Genomic DNA, 20,076 nt, shown 5'->3' on the forward strand with positions numbered 1-20,076 from the left:
ATTTTATTAGTTGAGTCAATAGAGTGATTGGGCAAGGATAGACCAATAGGTAATGGAAGAAAATTGAGGCAAAACCCAGAACTGTATCTCCATGGAAATCTTATCTATGCAGAGCTACTTTTACAAAATCAAATGAGGAAATGGAACACCCTGCAAAGAAACACACTGCAAATGATGTTGGCATTGTTCTTTAACCACATAAGGGAAAAAAAAGTATATTGAGCCTCAAACATCATATAAAAAGCAGTTCTAGATGCATTAAAAACAGCTGTGAAAGGTGAAAGTTAAAACTTAAAGACTTCAGAATAGAGGGGGTGAGGCCAAGATAGTGGAGAAGTGAGCTTTTTGATATTATACGGGCTTCCCTCAAGTGGAAACCACACCAAAACACAGATCCAGAAGCCCTGTAGAGGAAGTGCATGGGAATACCCAGCAGCTAGCAACAGGAGGAACATGGAGCAGACAGCCCAGGCACTGTTGTTGCCCGGAGAGGCGCCAGACAGTACAGGACTGCACATGACTTGACTATAGTTCAATCTTCAGAGCACCGGTATTTGTGGCCCCCCGAACCCAGGCAGGAACAGCAACAGCGAAGCAGAACATTGCCCAGGGAAAGGAAATACCAGCCTTAAAAACAGTACCCTTACAAAACCTGACCAAGAGGCAAAACTTAAGCCAGGTAAGGTAGCCATGGCTGGCAGTTACGGAAGGCATACATCTGTGGCTACACAGAATAGTCATGGAAGAAATGTGCTGTCTTTCTAAGCCAACGGGCACAAAAGCCTCTCCCTCTCCTCCATTGCATTTCAGTGCAGGCCTTATCTCAGAGTCAGAAGGAGATTTTTTAAAAATTTAAAAAACGAATTTTTTTTTTGTATTGAATCATCTTGAGATACACTGTTACAAAGTTGTTCATGATTGGGTTTTTAGTCACACAATGTTCGAACACCCATTCCTTCACCAGTGTACATTTCCAACCGCCGATTATCACCTCTCCCTCAACTCTCCTTTACAGCCGGCATCTCTCTCTCTCTCCCCCTCTCTCTCTCTCTCTCTCTCTCTCTCTCTCTCTCTCTCTCTCCCCTCTCCCTCTCCTCCCCCCGCCCCCAGCATTATGCTTTGCAATACAGGATTCAAGGCCCTGAAAGATCATGCATGCCCTGTAATCCTTTACCTACTTTCAGCATTCAGTTCTTGTCCAGAGCAATCATTTCTAGCTATTATTGTCACAGTAGTCCCTTCTTTATCATAACTGCCCCCTGCCCCCCACACACTGTGGCAAGCTTCCAACTGTGGACCAGTGAAGGATTTTTTTGCAGAGTCTAATGACAGCAGGTTCTTTGTAGGCTTCTGCCCCTACTTAGAATCTGTTACAATGGCAGCCATGGTGGGACACTGGTAAATATGAAAGTGGGGAGGGACCACTGAACTCTGTCCTAATGGACATAGCTGATTCACTACATTTGTGACTATGAATGCCTAGCAACAGTTTAGAGCAGCACAAGCTTGATGCTATATAGTCTCTGTGTCAAATTAGCAACTGCAAACCCTTGATTGCCACCTTGTCTTCTACAAACTGGACACTTGGCCCTAAGCCCTCATAGCTCACCAGACACAGTGAAGAAGTGGAGGAACTCACCTATACTATGGACAAAGGCAGAAGCCCAGGAATGTCTCCAAACATACAAGAGCCTGATAACCTTCCTATAAAGACTTCAAAATGTAGTGATGGAAAGGAAATTGATAAGGAAATAAGAAGAGAACTCCTATAAGGAACAAGAAAATGTGAGAAAACTTCAATTAAATTTACCAAACTGAAGAACATAGGTGAACTAAAAAAATGCATAATAGGTGGGCTCAGGAACAGAATGATAGGGCCTAGGAATGAATTACTGAGCTTGAGAACAAGATATGACACCATCAACAAAGAACAGAAGGAATAGAAAAGATCTAAGAAAAATGATGAAAATATGAGCAGTCAGTGGGATAGATTCAAGAGGAGTAATTTGCAGACGTTCTGGAAGAGGAAAGAATAGGAAAGAATTACAACTTGAAATATAGCTAACAGCTTTCCCAATCTGAGGATCAGACCTTTGCTCAGTTCCAAGAAGCCTAGACAGTTCCAAACAAAATAAACCCAAGTAGAAGAACACTAAGACATATAATTAAAATGGCAAAGCCAAAGGTAGAGATAAAAATCCCAAAGAATAGTGAGATTAGAGAAGAATAGTACTTATGGGGGAATTCCTTATAAAACTCAAAGAAGATCTATCAGCCCTACAGGCCAGAGAAGAATGGATGACAAGCCAACATGTCGAATGAAATATTCAAATAAGAATACATTAACCAGGTTATCACTCAAATGTGTATACAGAGCTTTTCTGATAAACAACAGCTAAAATAGCTCATGGACACTAAACCAGCCCGGCAAGAAGCGCTGAATGGTTTTCTATAAAAGGTAAAGAAATCCTTCTTGGAGGAAGTAAGATAATAAAAACAAAATGTGGGAATGGAGGAGAGTAATAAAAGAACCTTGTATAATGAGCTAGAGGCTCACCTGCTTTGAACTTAAGAGGGAGTATAGACTCAATTTCAGAGGCAAACTACATCCTAATCTCAAGACAAATAGAGGCAAAAGGAACTTGACCCCTGGCTAAAAGGCAGCTATCAAAGTAAGAAGAGAATTAGGGCCAAAGAATCATTTACAATCACCCAGAATCCATATAAAAAGATGAGAAATTCCTTTATTTCAATAATTTCACTAAACCTTAATGGTCTGAATTCACAAGTCAAAAGGCAGAGAATTCCAGATGGAGCAGATTACAAAAGACATACCTCAACTGTCGTCATAAACGCAGACTCAAAGTGAAGAAGGGCTAGAAAGCAATCACATGGGCTGGGATGGCATTCTTATAGAAAGCAAAATAGACTTCAAATTTTAAAAGTTAGATAAGACAGAGATGGACATTATATAACTGTGTTTTCAAAAGTCCGGCGGTGCTCTTATCTCTCTCGCCGCCTGCATTTGGTGGTCTCATGCTGCTTCCCCCACCCCAGGGAGGTCAATGGTGATGAGCAGGCAAAGGAAGGAACGAGGGACAGGCTGGTCAATACCAATTGTAGTTTATTCCAATCTTCACTCCCCTTCTGCTTCTCTCCTCTCTCTCTTTTCATTTTTTATAATTTTATTTATTGAATCACCCTGAGAGCAGTTACAAAGCTTTTGGGTCTAAGTCTCGGTCATACAATGAAACACCCGTACCTTCACCAGTGCCCATTCTCTACCCCCAACAACCTCAGTATGCCCTCATCCTACACCCTCCCCCTACTTGTGGGGCAGATGAATTCCACATTACTCTCTCTCTACTTTGATCACATTCAATATTTTGACACCAGAGCCACCATTATTATTTGAGAGTTTACCTCAACACTCAGATCTGCTGAAAAGGCAACAAACAGTAGACAATTTGTTTTCTATTGCTGGTTATGAATAATATATGATGTCGCGTGGCTGCAGTAGAGGCCGCACAATTTTGAAATTCTGAAATTTTAACACAAATCTTGAGGGATTTCTGTCAAAACCTGCTGGGTTCTGAGATTTGCTCCTGAGTCTCTGGGATCATGGCCGTTAAGCAGCTTGATCAGGAGCCAGAGAGGCCATTCGTGGGCAATGACTTGGGGTCTCATTGGAGTGGGGAGGACAGGTCCGGCTCCAACCCCATCCCGTGAGGCCCAACATGTCTCGTCACTGCGGGTCCAAGCCTGACTGTCCAGTCTGGAGGATGGCGGCCACTGAGCCACCAAGGAGGAGCAGGCAGAGGGACAGCACCCTTTCCCCCCTGGGGTGGCCCGGCGACAGTAACCTACTGCGGGGTCAGGACACATTTCTGCCATGCTTCTCTCTCTTAAGCCTGAGCCCCTCCCACTTCTGATTCTGCCCTCTGGAGCCCGAGTCCCCTCTGAGCTTACAGTCTTAATTTATATAGCAGCCACATAAGGGTGGTGACACAAAGGTAGGTTGAACATTAACAAAAAGAGGTAAGACCACTCCTCCAGGATAAAATCTCATCTAAAGAGATTACTCCAGATTACTAGGAGATCTGTTCAAGGGTGGGATCCCAACAAGGGTGTGTTCTTTTCTCAGCTGGTAATCCACTTAAAAAGTTGTAGTAAATCTACTTCTTATATTTCTAGCAGTTTCATTCTATATGAGTACAGTAAGAGATACAAACGTAACAGTTTGGTTCTTCCTGAGGACATCTCACTATATTCTGCAGTCCTTCAGGCCAGGTTAGTCTTTCTAGCCCCAGCAGGGTCCTAGTCTCATCATTACTTACTTTTGGATCATGACAGCATTTGTCCATGATCATGCCCACAACTTATAGTTGAGTATTGTGGCACTTTGGCCTGGCCCATTTCGATGCCAGGGTGGCTCACAGCTTGCCCTGGGTCCATTCAGTCCCTAGTCGGGACTCTACTTTTGGGGTGCTAGGAACTAAAGGGAACTGAGTCGAGAAAGCAGATGCCCAGGAGTAAATATTATTTGGAGTCATTCAACTCCCAAATTACAAAGCATAATATTAACTGTCTTCCTGTGTCCATACAGAAAGGACTTTGCTTTAGGGTAAACTATTCAAAAGACATAAGGAGAGGAGAAAGGCAATATTAACTTATAATACAAGTTCAGTCTCCTAGAATGATCTGACCTTAAAAATTAACAGAATCTGATTAGAAGAATAAGCTGATTAACTGTTTGGGGAAGAGAGCATAGAGAAGTAGTTACAAATAAACGAAAGAATGGGAGTGACTCCTGAGCACTGGGATAGCTGTGACCCCGATAAACCTAAGCTACCTGAGGAAGGACAAAACAGTGTTGTCCTGCATATAACCAAGGGGTCAATACGTAAAGAAGATTTAACCCAATATATCTGCACCAGAGAAGTATCAAAGTATATGTATCAACTATTAAAAAGCCTGAAGAATTACTAATTACTAATTGGAGGAAATTTTAACACCTTCAGTCTTCATCCATAGAGAAGATAACCAACCAACCAACAACCAAACAAACAAACAAAAGAAGTAGGAAAGCATTGGTTTTAGTAAACATGTTCAGGGCTCTCAAAAGCAGAGTACAGCTTCTTCACAGTTCACATGGGATATTCCTCAGAATAGAACACATACTGGGAAACAAAACAAGTATCAATGTCACCACACTGTCCACACTGTCCTCCTGTTGTTCATCGATTTTGCTCGAGCGGGCCCAGTAACATCTCCATTTTGAGACTTGTTGTCACTGTATTTGGCATATTGAATAAGTCACGGGGAGCTTGCCAGGCTTTGCCGTGCGGACGAGATACTCTCAGTAGCTTGCCGGGCTCTCCGAGAGGGGCGGAGGAATTGAACCTTGCACGGCAGGGTTGGCTGCATGTAAGGCAAATGCCCTACCGCTGTGCTATCGCTCCAGCCTATCAATATCACCAAAACATAAAATAATATCAAGTGTTTTTTTTTCCTTTTTGGGTCACACCCAGCAATACACAGGGATCACTCCTGGCTCTGCACTCCGGAATTACTCCTGGCGGTGCTCGGGAGACCATATGGAATGTTGGGAATCAATCTGGGTCGGCCACGTGCACGCCCTACCCGTTGTGCTATTGCTCTAGCTCCTCAAGTGTCTTTTAAGACCACATTACTGTGATGTTATAAGCAAACCACAAATAGAAAGTTGGGAAAAACTCAAATACTTGGAGGTGGAAACAACATTACTGAGCGATCAGTGAGTGAAAGAGGAAATCAAAGAAGAAATAACAAGACTTTTTTGGAAACTAACGAGAATGAAGATGAACTATCAGAACACATGGGAAATAAAAAGCTGTTTTAAGAGGGAAGTTCATAGCTGTTCAGACGTTTATCAGAAAACAGGTCAAACAAAGAACCTAACATCACGTCTAAAAAAAACTAGAAAAAGAACAAAGAAATATAAGGAGGGGGAAATAATAAAAAAATTAGAGTGAAAACAATAACTAAACTTATAAGCTGTCACTGTCACTGTCCTCCCATTGTTCATTGATTTTCTCCAGTGGGCCCAGTATCGTCTCCATTGTGAGACTTGTTACTGTATTTGGCATATCGAATACGTCATGGGGAGCTTGCCAGGCTTTGCCGTGTGGGCAAGAGAATCTCGGTAGCTTGTCAGGCCCTCCGAAAGGGGCAGAGGAATTGAACCGGGTCTGAAATTAAATGGTATTGGGGAGAAAACTAGCTAAATTGCGGGGCTAGGGAATCCACAGAAGATGATATACTAAATTGCTGACTGGTTTGTGGAGAAAATGGTGTTTTACAGTATGCGGTACCTGTGATGAACCTCTGCTGTATGATTTATGACTGATGAATCTATTTCTACTATGCTAATAAATGAACAAAAGTTTGCTTTTTTTTCACATGAGTTAAATACATGATGGAAATAAAATTAGTATTTCAGATTATTTTCTTGGGCCAAAATCTAAATTTTACCCCCATCTCAAATTTCTGGTTTAAATGATCTGTTTAATGCATTTAAAAACTTTTCAGATGTCAAAAAGTCACTAATGTTATCTAGTAGTATCAGTTAAATGGTTCTTAAAGGAACCTTCCTAGTTGCGATTTTAGACAACTTAACATTTTTTCTGAGAATACTTTGTTCTTTGATGATGTGTTTCTTCCCTTTTCCCCAGCTGATCTGTTGTAGAGGATGAAAAAGAATGGCACCAAACTCTGGGAAATGTATTGAGAAAAGTAGGAAAAAGAATGACAACAGAATTTTCCATTTACTCTTGCTAATTGTTTTTTGTCTTTCTCACCCCACTAGCCCAGAGCTAAGACATGTTATGGTCTAATTTATTATCCAAACTGGCAGTGACTCTGTGGTGGCAATAGTATAGTAACTGTATTCTCAGAGTATGGTTAGCTAGTTTCTAGTGATTTATTATCCACTCTGCTTGACCACCTCATAAAATACACAGATTACCTTTGAATTTTGACTTTTGGCCAGCAGTCGTCTATGGTAACATTTGGTAATCTATTTAAAATTTAAATGAAATATTTTAAAAATCCTGTATAAATGTATAGTAGCTATGGATTGGAGCATGCACAAACCCATTTTTTTGCTGTCTTTATTTAAGGTTTTTTTTATTATTATTATTTTTTTTTTTGCTTTTTGGGTCACACCCAGCAATGCTCAGGGGTTACTCCTGGCTTTGAAATCAGGAATTACTCCTGGCGGTGCTTGGGGGACCATATGGGATGCCGAGGATCGAACCCAGGTCGACCGCGTGCAAGGCAAACACCCTACCGGCTGTGCTATCGCTCTGATCCCTGCTGTCTTTATTTTAACATTCACCCCTTCTGCACCCATTAGCATTTAGGTTTGATTGCATCTTAAGGAACCATGAGCCCTCACCCCTCAGTTCCCCACAAAGGTATACTTTAAAGAATTGCTTTGGATTTTGTCCTCTCAGGATATGGCTGTTAATATGATTAAGGACCTACTCCTTTTATCTTTCTGTTTTGTAATCCTTAGTTTATGGTTTTCTTTCGCAAAGTCATTTTATGGTTGTGAATTCTGGTTCTTCTAGCCTATCTTTTGTGTTTATATTCATGATCATCGTGGTGGTCGATTGCCTCGAGCAGGCACCAGTAACGTCTCCTTCGTCCTAGCCCTGAGATTTTAAAAAGTGCCATATTCAAGGTTCTTTGAGGGTTAGGAGAATGAGACCCATCATTGTTACTGGTATTTGGCATATTGGGTACACCATGGGGAGTTTGCCAGACTCTGCCGTGTGAGCAGGTTACATTCGGTAGCCTGCCAGGATGTCCAAAGTAAGAATGAGATAATAAGATGTTGCGCGGCCGTAAATGCGGCTGCGTGCTTCCGGGAGCTGCTGCGTTTTATAGTTTCTGGATCTTGGCCATTGATGGGATTACGTGGTGCCAGAGGGCCAATTGGTGGGTGTGACCCCTGCCTACTGGAAGATGGAGGATCTGGGTGGAGGATGCTCAGCCCTGATCTGAACAGGCTTGGAGATCTCAGCCTCGGGACCCGCATGCCTTTGTTCCTCTGCCGGTACCTTCATGCTTGTGGAGAGTGGTCTCAGCATGATTGTGGCTGGTTCTGGAGGTCTTCGGCTGCCGAAGCTCTGCTTGGGGCGGGGAGGGAACCTCAACCTGCTCCCCTCCAAGGGGCCCCAGCGAGGACAGCCAGGTGCCGGGGTAGCAGACTCTGCGCTGTTCTCTTCCGGGACCTGGGTTTTATAGTCTCTGGGTCTTGGCCGTTGATGGAATTACACGACACCAGGGAGTCAGTTGGTGGGTGTGACCCCTGCCTACTGGAAGAGTCTTGCTAAGAGAGGCAAGCTAAGAATATGCAAATTGACACCCATAATATAGCAGTTTGATTCATAAGAAGAAAGTAGATAATTGAAAGTAGATAAAGGTGAAGATTAATAGTTATTATAATCTGTTCACAATTTAGGTCTTTTTCATCCTGGCTCTGCACTCAGGAATTACTCCTGGTGGTGCTCGGGGGACCATATGGAAAGCTGGGAATCCAACCTGGGTTGGCTGCGTGCAAGGCAAACGCCCTAACTGCTGTGCTATCGCTATGCTCCAGCCCCTGCATCCATATTTTAATAGTTTTGTTTGTTTAGGATTTTTTGCTTTGTTTTGTTTTGGGGCCATACATAATTAGTGGTACTCAAGACTTAGTTCTGTGCTCAGGGGACCATATTGGATGCCAAGGATTGAACCCAAGTCTGCTGCATGTAAGGCAAGTGCCTTACCTGCTGAAATATTTATCTTACCCCCTAGTTCGATGAACAATGGGAGGACAGTTCATACAGTGCTTACCCCCTAGTTTAATATGTTACATAACTATGTATAAGGGAGACAGGCTTATATATCTGACATACTGTTTTATTTCCCAGCGATTAGTTTTTCTTTTATTGGTGCACACATTTCTTGCTTGGTTATAACTGCAAAAATAACATCTCTTTTGTATATTTTTCTCTTGTTGGACATTTAGGTTTACCTTTGCTCTTCTCTCCTTGAACATGTGTGCAAGAATGTACTTAAAAGTAAAATTTCAGAGTAATAGGATAGAGTTTCCTCAGCTTTGCTAGATAATTGCCAGATTGAGGTCCAAAATGCCTGTGTTAGATTACATTTGGAACAAAATCGTACGGAGGGCCTGTTTCTTAATTTCTTACTAACATTTACATTTTGCCAATCTGATCATTTTTTTCCAAGAATACTACTGAAGTAAAAGCATATTTTTATATGTTCATTGACTTTTATAATTAACCAATCCATACTATTTGGAAAAGTCAGTTTTTAAATGCTGATGGCTAGTATTGCATTATTTCAGTTGACGTTTTTTCCTAGTTGTTGGCTTATTACATAACCTTATTTGTAATACCTTTGGTTGTCTTTAAATTTTTGCTTTAGTAAAAATGACATTTTTAATTGTGCTTTTTGAGTATTATTTATGAAATTCTTTCCAGGAACAGGGAACTAGCTCCCTGGCTAAAATGCCTCCTTTGCAAGAGTGTGGCCATGCTTCTTGTGGTCCCTAGCACCTCTAGTGATCTCTGGCCAAACTGCAGGCCAGGTGTGTGCAGGCACCCCCAGCTAAAGGCTGTGAGCCCTGGAGAGCACCACCACTGATTTTAGGAAAGGTGTGAACAGTACCCTGTAGTCCCCCCATCAAGCGCATGTGTGAGCATCACTGAACATTAACTGGTGGAGTGCAGCCTCTGCTGGGCACTGTTCCTGAGCATGTATGCAGTGTGCTGAGGGTGCCAGCCATGAGTAAGGGTATGTGAGACCCCATAACATCAACAGGGGAAAGGGACAGAGACCAAAAAAGATTTTAAAGAAAAAAACATATTTGCTCTTAAAGTTTTCTTAATTACACCTCCCAAATGTGGAATCCTTTTGTGTGTGTGTGGTGGGAATTTACATTTTTCATTTGGATATTTATTAAATGTTCCACTCCATTGATTGGAAATGCTACTGCTGGTTTTCTAATATGAGGTTTGCATATTTGTGAGGATCTTACTGTGGAGTCCTTACCTGTTCTAGGGAGATCAAACCCAGGGCTTCATACATGCTAAGAATGTGGTCTGTCATTGAGCCACATCCATGACCCCTGTTTCATTGTTTTCTTTTTAAAAAATCAGCCTATTTATTGAACACTGTAACTTACAGTAACTTAATCACTGTAGCTTGGTGGGTCACTGTGGTTAGAACACTATGGTAGTTCCTTTACATTACATTGTGGCTTAAAATTACATTGAGGCTCTTGAGTTTGCTCTTTTAAATGGTTTGAGGATTGCTTTTAATGTAAATTAAAGCTATACTAATATTCTTACTAGAATTTTACTAAGTGTATATATAGAGAGGATTTGCTATAATTAACATTCCTTATGGGAGCATGGTCTTCCAATTTTTCATAATCTTTCTAAGCAATTTTCTAGTTATTGTTGGAAAAAAGGACTGCAATTGAATTTTGTGGGTTGATATTGTATCCAAAATCAAGCTAAAATTTCTATTTATTTTTCATTGGTTTCCCCCATTTTTTCTTCTTGTTTTGCTGATCTAAATAGAATTTTTAAGTACTTTTTTTTTTTAAAAGTACATTGTTGCTAGGAAGAAGTGGTAGAAAGCATGTTGACCTTTTTCATAATGTTTTTTGTTTCTTTGTTTTTGTTTTTAGTTTTGGGGTCACATCCAGTGGTGCTCAGGACTTACTTCTGACTGCTTAGGGATAATCCTGGCAGTGCTTAGGAGACTGGTGTGGTGGCTGGATCAGTCACATGCAAAGCAAGCACTAGAACCCTTTATACTATGTTTTTAAAATTTTTTTAATTGAATTAACAATGACATAACAAAATTGTTCATGATTTTTAGTCATAGAATGTTCCAAATCTGTCTCTTCAACAGTGCATATTTCCCACCACCAGTATCCCCAGTTTCCCTCCTATACTCCTTACCCCTCGCCACCCACGGCAGCCTGCCTCTGTGACAAACGCGTTTCTAGAGAGAAACCGTCTCTGTCTCTCCCCTCTGTACCGCCACTCTCTCCTCACTCCGCCACTGGATAGACTAAACTGCAAGCTGTCTCCCCTGCATTGTGCAATAGCTTGCATCTTACTCAATTTTTCCAGCCACTAGCTTTTGCTTTTCTTTGTGGCTTCTGGAAACTCTCTTGAAGGAAGGTATTTGGTAGTGTAGGGCTTATCCAAGAATCAGAGTTTATATATCAATCTGGGCGTTCTGTCTTTTGTAGACTCTTGCTCCTCTATTATATTTGCTCAGCAAGCTTCAGTCTTAATCCTTTAATTGGCTTTTTGCCAATATGATTATGAATTCATTCAATCGACAAGATTGAAACTTCCTTGAATTCAGTTACTCTTCACTATTTAAGCTGATATTTGCCCTCTGGCAGGCAGCTCCATCACTCAGTATAGATGTCCTCTTTCAAGTATTTGATGTCCTAGTTTCTGTCCTTTGGTTGCTTAACTACTTTCAATAGTTTTTTAAAAAGAAAGTCAGCCAGAGTTTATCATTGTTGATTTGTGAGAGGGTTAGTCCAGTGTAAGGTATTAGACATTTTTGTGTATGTGTGTATGTCTCCTCTGCTTTGTCTCTCTCTCTCTTCTCTCTTTTGAAACGGTTGTTACTCCTGGCGGTGCTCAGGGGACCATATGGGATGCTGGGAATCGAGCCCGGGTTGGCTGCATGCAAGGCAAACGCCCTACACGCTGTGCTATCTCTCCAGCCCCAATTAGGGTTCACTCTTGGCTTTGTTCATTCACTAGGTTTGGACTAATGTAGTATATGTATGTATATATAAAATATACACATAGATATACACATATATAGAAATAGATATATACACATATATCTGTTTGTGTATATATGTATATATCTATTTCTATATATATCTACTCCTACTCTAAAAATCCCCTTGTTCCCTGACCATTTATTCCACCTTTTGCAATCATTGACCTTTTTTTTTCTTCTATTTTTTGAGGCAGGAGGTTTGAGGAAATCCACTTGACTGTGCTCAGGTCTTACCTTATCTCTGTACTTGGGGATCAATCCTGGTGGGTATAGGGGGAACATGTGTGGTGCCAGTGATTGAATCCTGGTCAGCTGCATGCAAGGCAAGTGCCTTACCCACTGTACTGTCTCTCTGCTCTCCCTCCATCCTTTAAAAAAATTTGTTCTGTGGTTTTGCTTTTTCTAGAATGTCATTTAGTAGGGCATCCTATGTGTGTACCCCTTTCATTGGCTTTTTACTAGTAATAAGCATTTAATGTTTCGCAAACTCTTTTTGATTTCCTGATAGCTCATTTCTTTTTAACACTGAATAATAAATATTCACTATCTGAATAGGCTATAGTTTATCACCTCACCCACTGATGGACATACTAGTGCCTGCAGCTTTTGGCAATAAATATTTGTGTGCCTGTTTTTATGAGGACAGGTGTTTTTAGCTTCCTTGGGTAAATACCACTGAGTGTTATTGCTGGTGGTATGTGAAAATATATTTAGTTTTGTAAGAAACTGCCAGACTGTCTTCCAAAGTATTGGAGATGTGGCTCTGTTCTAAAGCCCATGACTCATATTGATGAAGCCCTAAGCTCAGTCAGAGCTCTGGAAAAACAAGCGGGCAAGCAAACAGAAACCCCAAAGAGCTAACATTTTATATTCCCACCAGCAATGTTTGATAGTAACTTTTTGGTGTCCTCAGTGAGATGTGTAGTATCTTATTGTTTTAATTTGTATTTCCCTAAGGATTTATTGTAGATGATGTAAAATGTCTCTATATATGCTTGTCATCTGCATATCTTTGGTGAAATTGCTTTCACTTTAACTTCTTTTCATCTTTATGTTCTTCTTATGTCTCATAAGTAGCATATAGTTTTGTTTTAAACAAGCCAATCTGACAGCTTAACGAAATACATTTTATTCATTTTAATTCCTTCTATATTTGGATTCATTTCTACCATTTCATATTGTGCCGTCTATATTTGTGAGGTTCATAGATTGTTGAATGTTTTATTGCTTTTTCCAACTTTAGTTTTTGTTACATATTCTATTTTGTTTAATTTGTTATGACCTTTAAATTTTCAAGTATCCTTGATCCTTAAACTAAAATTTGATGCCAGCGAGGTAATGCAATGGGCTGGAATGCATGCGTCACATTCAGGAGGTCCAGATTCAGTCTCTGGCACCACACCTTTCCCCAGGCATTGCATGGAGCAGCTCCAAGCAGCAGGCCCCCAAATCAAATACCACCATGTTGATCCTCCAATAAAAAACAAACTCATTTCATCACTCTTATCCCTTCTTATTTGGCATTGTTTTTCTATTTTTATAATCAAATAAATTGGATGCTTCTCTCTCTCTCTCTCTCTCTCTCTCTCTCTCTCTCTCTCTCTCTCTCTCTCTCTTTGTGGGTTGGGGGTGTGGGCCACACCTAGGCATACTCAGGGTTTATTCCTGGCTCTGTGTTCAGGCATCCCTCCTAGCAGTGTTCAGGGAACCATATGGGGTCTGATGAATTGAATCTGAGTCTGCCACTTGCAAGGCAAGCAAGCACCCTACCTGCTGTACTATCACTCCTATTCCTGTGTCAGGTTCTTTTATCAAGTGCTTGACACTACAACCAATGATGTAGTAATACTGTCAAATAAAATTTAAGACTTTGTGCATATGAAACTATAATTTGTTAATATAATTAATCAACTAATATCATGGTATCACGGTCCTCCCATTGTTCATCGATTTGCTCGAGCGGGCCCAGTAACGTCTCTGTCATGAGACTTGTTGTTACCGTGTTTGGCATATCGAATACGTCATGGGGAGCTTGCCAGGCTCTGCCGTGCGGGCGAGATACTCTCGGTAGCTTGCTGGGCTCTCCGAGAGGGGCAGAGAAATCGAAAAATCGAACTCGGGTCGGCCATGTTGGCCGCTTGTAAGGCAAACGCCCTACCACTGTGCTATCGCTCTAGCCCATCAACTAATATATTTGCTATAAATTAGTATTTGGTACCCCAGATAAAGCAAAGCATTAGGAAAGGATAACAAATGGTATTGAAGGGCTGGGGATGTAGCTTTTTGGTACATCCTTGTATGTGTGAAACCCCAAAAAAAAAGATGATGGATGAAAAAGCTTTCTAAGAGCTTAGGATATTGAGTAGAATGAAACTGTATATAGGTAGTTAGTTAGCATACTATAGTTACTAAATTAACAAATGATATCATTGAAATTAAGCCAGACTGTTCGATTTGGGGGTTGAGAGATAAGACTACTTGCAGGGAGCTGGGAGTAAAGACTACTGGTATAGAAGGTGAAAAGGGGAAGCAGAGAAGTGATACGAAGGAAACCAGGCAATTTTATGTAATTAAAGGTTAAGGTGCAAAAATGTGTAACAAAACTTTGTAAACCTTGGGGGCTTCATGTCCAGAATAATGTAACATGGACCCCTGACCTTGAGAACATTTCAGCTGAAACATTTACATCCCCAGAACTGCTCCTTAGAATCCCTGGGTTTTTCCCATTCTTGATAGTCAAAATATAGTCCCCAGTTTTTGAGTTAAAGGAAAAAAGAAACCCTGAAACTCTGACACAATATTTTGGTATAATGATTTGGCATTTATATTAGAGATAAAAGTAGAAACATGGGAATGAATTAATGAGTTCCCCTGACCATTGCCCTCAAAGCCCTTAGTTTGTGATGATACAGGATCCTCCTATTCTGAAGTTACCCCATTAAGCCATTTCTCCCAGCTTTTCTCTTTGCTGCCTGCAGACATTTTCATTTTCTTACTTTGTCTCACACTATTTTGTTGACTTGAAATAAATTTTTGTCTTTTCCAAACTCAAGTTCTCAGACATTCTACACCCCAGTTTCCTTTGTTTACCATAGTGCCTTAATAATTTTGGCCCTTTCGCATAGAGAAGAAAACATTTTGTAAATTGTGACGTGCTACACAAACTTACCTTATTCTTACCCACTGAATTGCATACCACTTGAATAAAGGTCTAAGCCTTTTTCGTCTATTTATCTACAATTCTTTGGCTATCAGGCTATACATGTTGGTGTTCAGGGTTCACTTCCAATGGTACTTAGGACACCGTTTAATGCCAGGAATTGAGCCTGGCCTTCTGCATGCAAAGCATGTATTAAAATCCATTGAACTACCTTTCTCGTCCCCATTTTATATATATTTTTTAATGTTATCAAAGGACTTAACACAATACCTTACACATACCTAACATTTAGTAATATTTGGGTAAGTTTTAGGGTATATGATCCTGTGATAGGTTAAATAATGTTATGTCTGAGATGGATATGCTGTACACCGAGTGCTATTCAGTAGGTGTTAAATTTATCCTGAAATTCTCTGTGCAGTCTCCTATAACAGTAGACTTTTCATTTGGATTCTACCAGTGATTCACATCTTCATTTTTACCTTTGTGTGACACATGCCTGTCTAAATCAGTAACTGTTGGTTGTGGAATGGTGTATTGTGGTCATTTTGGCTGTACTTATTGAATACCCAGTTAAACAATGACTTTGCCATTTCTATGTAACAGGAAATCCAGACATAGGAGATTTTATGGTTGGTCTCTTCAGTAACTGCATATATACTTTGTCATTTTCAGCATCCTCTTGACCTCATGATGGCTGTAGTATTTCTAACAATGTTATATAAGTAGTATTCAAAGGCAGAGAGTAGTTTCTCCTTCATATATTGGAAGGAACATAACTCCTTAAGTGCATCCAATACATTCCCCCGGGTCCTAAAGTTATGATTTGGTTACTTGCAGGCCGGGAGATAACGCAAAGGCTAGAGCACACTCTTTGCATATAGAAGGACTGACTCCATCCTGAGCACCATATGATTACCTCAATCCTGCCTGGAGCAACCTCCAAACACAGAACAAGCAATAGCCCTCAGTACTAAATGAAGACTAAATGAAGAATAGTTTAGAAGTAAAAAGATTCTTCCTATATAGTGTTTGATCTACTGAATATAGGCATGACCTCAAAACCAAGTCAAACCAAACAAAAAAATAGACTTGGTCACTTGGACTAGTAAGAGTAATAGAAAGATGATGGATAACTTGGAATCCGCAATAATAGGTATTCTAGGAAAGAAAGATCACCTGATTTCATATAGGGGTCAAGTGCAATTAAAAACATGTGAAGTGGAAGTGTAGATAAGGAACAAACTATCTTTGCCACAGGTAATCTGTGTCTTTTACTTTCACTTTTGAAAAAGAAAGTGACCCAGGGGACATAATTGTACAGCGGGTAGGGTGTTTGTCAGGCCTGGGTTCAATCCTGGCACCCATGTCATTTTCTGATTCCTGGGTGCACAGCCTTGAGTAAACCCTGAGGAGAGACCCAAAATCTAAAAGAAAGTGAAAGTATCCCAACTGATTTAGGAGATGGATACTTTTATAGAATTTTCACTGAGTTTGCTGTTGATTCTCAGTAAATGAACTTTTATTCATTTACTAGGACTGACTCATTCATGTAACAGATATTACCTGAAGATATTATTGTCAGCATTGATTGGCTATTTGGCTTACAGTAAAATGGAATAGGTTGACTAAGTGGGGGAAGGTAGTTATTCTGTAATAAACTGATTTTAGGAAATTTATTTTTTAACAGGAGATGTGGGACATATGGATTTGGGATATGAATTCATTTGAAAAACCACTCTGGGGTAAGTTGATAGTTAATGACTTGAGGGTTCCCCTTCTCTTACATTACAGTGTGACCATACAGTTCAATTTATTTCAGACTTAATAAAATGGCTTTTGCTAAAATTGCATTTTAGTAATTTGAGAAATGTAACCATCAAACTTAATTTCATACTAATTAGCACATTCATTTCTCATTGAGGAGGACAGATTGAAGACTAAATGAAGAATAGGTTTAGAAGTAAAAAGATTCTTCCTATATAGTGTTTGATCTACTGAATATAGCCAGTAGTCCTGTCAACTTGGCAGTAACTTACAGAGCTGGTGTTCAAGATCTGGGCATCAGAATTTGCCTCTGAGCTTCTTTTTGTCGCACTTCAAAAATGGTCACTTGAATTCCGCATCGATATGCGTATGAAAGGTTCTGGATTTCTTGCTTGATCTAAAAAAAATTGTTTCTAGAAATATTCTTTAGTGTTTACTGAGTTTGTGGTATGATATGAGTATGTTGTGCCTTCTCATTTAATCTGGTGTAATGGGCCTATAGTTAGGTACATATTTCTCACTTAGAGAAATAAAGACTTGGCTTTATGTAAATAAAGTGTCACTGCTAAGATTATGTTACTGATGAGTGCTAAAATTGAAGTTTGAATTTAATTTTAATTTCAACATTTGATGAGATAGGCCATCATTTCTGTTTTAATATACTGGTGGTGTTGGAGGATCTAAGATCATCCCCCAGGTTCAGGGATGGTTTGAAGAAGGACTTACACAATTCGGAGTTAAAGGCTAAAATTTATTAACAAAAGGATACAAAAACAGCATATCAAAGGGAAAGTATATTGGATGAAGTCTGGAATTGTCAGTAATAATCTTCCAAAAGCCTTTTAGTAGTCACATGGGAGGTTGTTAAATTTTTCACTAGAATTGTGACAAAGTTGATATTTTAGTATAGTCTGGTGGGGAAACAAACAAGTGCTACAATTTTTATTTTTGGGCAATTTCAGAGATGTCCCCTGTCCAAAACTTATCAAAATTATAGGCTGTGATAAACAGAAACTATATTGTTTGCATAGTTAGGCACATTGAGCCGCACTTAGAATTGACAGTAAATTTTATGTCTTGTAGAGAACCAGTCAAGCTACACTGACATTCACTTAAGGAGATTGTGATTTTGAACACTTCTGGAAAATAGTCAGTCTAATAGTAGACTAAATCATTGAATACTATGTGATTTGGGACTCCATGTCTATATACTAGTTTAATTTGTTAGAGGACTCATAACAGATCAACTTAATATACTCATGGCTAGGGTTTACAGCAAAGCATAGGAGTGCAGGAACAGCAGGGAAAAGATAGACCCAAAGGAATGCTTGGGAGATCAGGCATTTAAGACTATCCTCAGTTGTCTAACACAGACACAGTTCCTCTCTGTGAATGGTAGCCATCTTCACTATGTCTTTGGCCAAGGAAGCACATGAATATTGTAATCCAGGGTTTTTATAGGAAGCTGTCATGTAGACACATTCCTGCCATGTCCTGGTAATGGAAACTTAGGACCTAAACCAGATACCAGGTGCACATCATAAATCTTGAAGATTATTTTAAACGTTACTGACAGTCTGGTGTATATCTTGACCCACTGCTTCTAACACCCTTCATCAGTGACTGTGTACATTCCAGTTTAATTCTCAGAGCTTGGCTAGGGGTCACTGCCATGCCTCCTTCCAGGCATACCCCAGAGAGTGGCAAGTACTGAATGAAAAAGAGCCGCGGTGTTAACTTTTCCCAGCATCTTGCTTTAAACAGTGTTGCATTTGCTGAATGTAATGCTAAGTAAATTTTTTAGAATGTAATGTTCTAAATTTAGAAAAAATAATAAAAATAGCTGAAGAATTTAACTTATCTGAGTGAAAATACATGAATTCTTTTTCTTTAGGGATTTTGTCATAGTTACACCTGGATTTCTCATTTTTGTCCACAATTTGTGTTAAAAAATAATGTAGAAATAAGAACTTAACATTTCAATCATGATTGTAGATAGAAAATTAATTTCATTGTACAATGGTCTGTTTTGTAAGAGACTTATATTTTATTTTGGGTGAGCATCGGCGGGGTGCGGGGGTCCCTCTCAAGCAGTGCTCAGGAGGTTGGGGGCCCCTTCCAGTGATTCTCAGCTACCTGGGCCTGAAGTTCAGTGCAAGCACCCAAAGGTGTGTGGCTGCTCAGACTGTTCAGGGCTACATTCAGTAGCACCATACTCACTGATGCACAGGGAACCACTGGGTGCCAGAGATGGCTCCAGGTTTGCCACATGCAGGGCATGCACCTTCACCACTGTACTGTTCGTCCAGCCTGGCTTTGAAACAAAATAGGGTCTCTGAGATAGCGGTTTTGCAGAAAAATATAATCCAGAGTCTTTTTTGGGGGGGGTTGGAGGGGGAATCATACCTGGCGATGCACAGAGGTTACTCCTGGCTCATGCACTCAGAAATTACTCCTGGTGGTGCTTGGGGGACCATATGGGATGCTGGGAATCGAACCCCGGCCGGCCATGTGCAATGCAAATGCCCTGCCTGCTGTGCTATCGCTCCAGCCCCTATCCAGAGTCTTTTTAATTGCCTGAATACAAGTTTTGAAACCAGCTTCCTATTTTACTTGTTGCTATTTGAAACCTCCTTTATGTTATGAACAAAAGAAAAATGTAAACAGGAAAAATCCTTTGCTTCGAAATGAGAAATTATGAATAACTAGTAGGTTTCATTGTTACAGAGATTACACAGACCCTTTAGTGAAATAGTATATAGTATAAATATTCCAAGGCAAATAGGGAGTATATAACATTTTCTTATTTTACCTTGGAATATTTTTTATTTTTATATTTTGGTTTGGGGGCCACCCTGGTGATACCCAGAGGTAACTCCTGGCTCTATACTCAGGAATTACTTTATAACAAACTTGGACAGCAGGAAGTCAGTAAAAGACTTTAAGTAAAGGAAAGACAAAAACAAAACAACTATAAAAAAAATTTACTTTCAAGAAAACCTTGTTGCAGAAATATTTATCAACCATTTTATGCTACCTTCTGATAAAACTGCTAGAAAATTCCCCATCTGGTTGTCTTTTTCCTGCCAGATTTCCTGAGTTCATGTTTTCTTCTGTAGTGTGACTGGGATGTTTCCTAGAGTGGAGTTTAACAGTATGATAAGAGCTTTCATGGTGTGGATCATTGCTTTCATGCATGTACCATCTATAATATCCCACATGGTATCAACAACATAGTCAAGAATTATCAGTTAGGGAGTATAGAGTAA

General features: G+C 40.0%; 1 protein-coding gene across 4 annotated transcripts in view; it reads left to right on the plus strand.

Moving 5' to 3' along the window:
• The window catches only part of GALNT1 (polypeptide N-acetylgalactosaminyltransferase 1), a 105,946-nt gene that overhangs the window by 26,990 nt on the left and 58,880 nt on the right, over positions 1-20,076 (plus strand). For 2 of the 4 annotated variants that reach the window (XM_056138090.1, XM_056138091.1), the window contains exon 2: positions 16,731-16,785. The exons of the other annotated variants lie outside the window; for them this stretch is intronic. The gene's annotated coding sequence lies outside the window, so the exon portion shown is untranslated. The remainder of the gene's footprint in view (positions 1-16,730; positions 16,786-20,076) is intronic. 4 annotated transcript variants of the gene reach the window in all.

This window comes from Sorex fumeus, unplaced genomic scaffold (assembly GCF_029834395.1).
Source record: "Sorex fumeus unplaced genomic scaffold, SorFum_2.1 ptg000128l, whole genome shotgun sequence".
In the NCBI taxonomy this organism is placed as follows: domain Eukaryota; kingdom Metazoa; phylum Chordata; class Mammalia; order Eulipotyphla; family Soricidae; genus Sorex; species Sorex fumeus.